General features: G+C 42.3%; 1 protein-coding gene across 1 annotated transcript in view; it reads left to right on the top strand.

Annotated features, from left to right (window-relative positions):
- The window catches only part of LOC113407271 (dimethylaniline monooxygenase [N-oxide-forming] 5-like), an 84,912-nt gene that overhangs the window by 75,861 nt on the left and 5,482 nt on the right, over positions 1-3,569 (top strand). The gene's annotated exons all lie outside the window — the stretch shown is intronic.

The following is a 3,569-nucleotide window of genomic DNA, read 5'->3' as shown; positions in this document are numbered from 1 at the left end:
CCTCCTCCTCTCTGCGCCGCCTCCTGCCGGGGAGGGGAGAGAGGAGCGGAGCGGCAGCCCGGGCTGAGCCCAGCTCGTGCCAGGGCCAAGGTGAAGCCCAAGGATGAGCAGGGCTGGGATCCAGCAGCAGCCCCAACCCCTGGCCCTGGGAGCGGCGGTGACCGGAGATGACTCCACCTCAGGCCAGATCCGCAGCAAGGTAAGAGTCGGGCCAGCCGGGAGGGTCCCCAGGACCCCTGGGGAGCTTCTGCCTGCTGGAGCCCCAGAGGCTGCTGCCTCCCTCCCCAGCCCCTCACAGCACTCCAGTGCCTGGAGTCTCCTTCTGTCTCCCCTCCTGCAGGGGGCGAGCGACCTGGCAGAGAGGGGCAGCATCTGCCCAGCAAGCCCAGCACCTCTTCCTTGGTTCCTCCAGCCCCAGAGCTCTCTCCATTGCATGCCCCTCGGGCTCCCAAGCAGGGTGGCCTCAGGGTGCCGGTGCCTGGAGTCTCCTTCTGCCTCCCCCCCTGCAGGGAGCGAGCGACCTGGCAGAGAGGGGCAGCATCTGTCCAGCAAGCCCAGCACCTCTTCCTTGACTCCTCCAGCCACAGAGCTCTCTCCATTGCATGCCCCTCAGGCTCCCAGCTGGGCGGCCTCAGCGCTGGGAAAACACCAGCAGGGCTGGGTCCAGTGTGTATCCGAGCTCGTGGGGAGCTCTCTCGCCCCAATGACTAGCGCCTTACCTACGGCAAGTACAGTAGTGCAATAGGAGTATGACGTGAAAAATATCATGTCACGTTGTGACACGGTCACTCAATCACGATTACGTGTGTGTACTGTGCTGCCCTATCGGCGCCATTCGCGCTAATTTCCGTTTCGCGTCGGTGCCAGTGGTTATAGGGCTAAAATGCCGGGACAAAAACGAAAACGACTTTCTGGTGCTGCTTACCGGCAACAAAGAGAGAAACGGCAAAAAGAATTAGAAAAACTATCTCGTACTTCAAAAAAGTATTTTAAAAAAGTCGACAATCAAGGAGAAAGCTCTAAGCAATGCATTGAAGGTGATTATTCATCAACTGATGAAGACTGATCGAACCAAAGATTACCTTTATCAACTGATAAAGATGAACAACAATCTGACCAAAGATTATCTTCACTAACTGATACAGACAAACAATCACAATCCATCCAAAGATTTACTACTTCAGCTGAAGAGTCCAGAAATGAAGAACTGTTATCCAAATGTAAAACTGAAGAACAATTATTGGAAGGTGGAGAGACTGACATAGGATCGGATCCAAGTACATGGCCGACAATAATTACTGATACAATGCGAATTATTGTGAAAAAAGGTCCTTCAAAACTAGATCCTACATTTGAATATCCATGTAATGAGTCGAATCGTCGATTTATGCCATCCAGTATGAAGAAAAAAATGAAAAATGGGGAACAAATTAATAGATCGTGGTTAGTGTATTCACAGACCAAAGATGTAGTTTTTTGTTTTTGCTGCAAACTGTTCGGTAACTCGGACATTCTTCTGGCAACTGCAGGTTTTAATGACTGGCGAAATCTGCATCAGCATTTGAAAGAACATGAAACATCAGAAAATCATTTACGCTCATTGACAAATTGGATTACGTACCGGTACAACAATCGATGCGGTACAGCAACGTCAACTAAATTCAGAAATTCTACGTTGGCAAGCAGTGTTGGAACGTTTACTGGCAATCATTAATTTCCTAGCCGAACAGTGCCTCACATTCCGTGGATCCTCGGATATTTTATATGAGAATAACAATGGAAATTTCTTAAAATTGGTTGATTTATTGGCAAAATTTGATAATGTTATGGCTGAGCATGTACGAAGAGTGAAAGATGGAGAGATTCACACCCATTATTTGGGTAAAAATACACAAAATGAGATAATAGAATTAATTTCTAATGGAGTGCGTAATGAAATTTTATCGAATTTGAAACATGCCAAATATTACTCAATTATAGTTGATTGTACTCAAGATCTGAGCAAAACCGAGCAAATGTCAATAGTTTTACGATTTCTGAAAATTGATGAAAATGCAGAAGTGAAAATTTGTGAACACTTTCTAGAATTTATACCAGTGAACGAAACTACTGGGAAAGCCCTCACAGATTTAATTCTACAGAGATTGGAACACTATGGAATACCTTTAGAAAATATGCGCGGCCAAGGGTACGATAACGGCTCAAACATGCGAGGACGACATGCAGGTGTACAGCAAAGAATATTGAATTTAAATAATCGAGCTTTTTTCATTCCTTGCCATGCGCATTCGCTCAATCTGGTTGTCGGTGATGCCGCCAAATCATCTAAAGATGCCGTTTCATATTTTACCACAGTGCAAGCAATTTACAACTTTTTTAATGCTTCCACACATCGTTGGGCAGTCTTGAAGAAGCATCTTGAACAAAAACTCACACTTAAACCTCTGAGTCAAACTAGATGGGAAAGCAGGATAGAAGCTATTAGACCATTCCGATATTCATCAGGAGAGATTTACGATGCACTATTCGAAATAAGCCAGGACTTGTCGTATGATCCTTCATTTCGACATGAAGCTGAAACATTGGCTCAGAAAATGATGCAGTTTCAATTTTCATGTTGCACGGTTATTTGGCACAATATTCTAAATCAAATTAATTTGACCAGCAAAGTTATGCAGAACATAACCATAGACATATCCGAGGCAAAGATGATTTTGAATAAAACGCTGGAATATTTAAAAAAATACCGTTCAGATGAAGGATTTGAAGAAACTGTCAAAGAAGCAACAACAATAGCAGAGGATCTTGATTTTGAACCAACGTTTGCACCTCAACAATTCATTCGTCCTCGGAAAAAAACAAGACAGTTTTGTTATGAGGCTCATGATGATCCTATGCTCGATCCAAACGAAAGGTTTAAAGTTGAATGTTTCTATTGTATTTTGGATGTAGCTATAACTTCCATTGAAGAAAGATTTTGTCAGTTGCATAGTCATTGTGAAACTTTAAAATTTTTATACGATTTTAGAAATATTAAAAATCAGTTTTCCAAAGAAGACCTCATGAAGCGGTGCCAAGACCTACATTTAGCGCTCAGTACTGATAACGCTGCTGACATTGATGCAGTAGAATTGTATGATGAATTAATAGCTTTATCTGAGCTAATAAGTCCTAAAACTTCTCCTCTAAAAGTATTAGAATTTATAGCAAGAAATGATTTTTTCACTCCAAACACTGCTATAGCATTACGCATTCTTTTAACATTACCAGTATCAGTGGCTTCTGGTGAGCGCAGTTTCTCAAAACTGAAATTACTAAAAAATTATTTGAGGTTCACCATGTCTCAAAATCGTATGTCAGGACTGGCATTAATTTCAATTGAAAGTACTATTGCAAAAAATTTAGATTTCAGTGACTTATTAAAAGACTACGCAAGTATAAAAACCAGAAAAATTCAGTTCATATAAATGCTTTTAATTTATGAGAAACTGGAAGACACTAAAGTTTTTCATTACAGTGTATAGTTGAACTCAAATTGTTTGTAATTGTGTTTTTGTTAAAATTAAATG

Source organism: Terrapene carolina, unplaced genomic scaffold (assembly GCF_002925995.2).
Source record: "Terrapene carolina triunguis isolate 2854851 unplaced genomic scaffold, T_m_triunguis-2.0 Scaffold210, whole genome shotgun sequence".
In the NCBI taxonomy this organism is placed as follows: Eukaryota; Metazoa; Chordata; order Testudines; family Emydidae; genus Terrapene; species Terrapene triunguis.
This window is presented reverse-complemented; position numbering and strand designations above follow the sequence as displayed.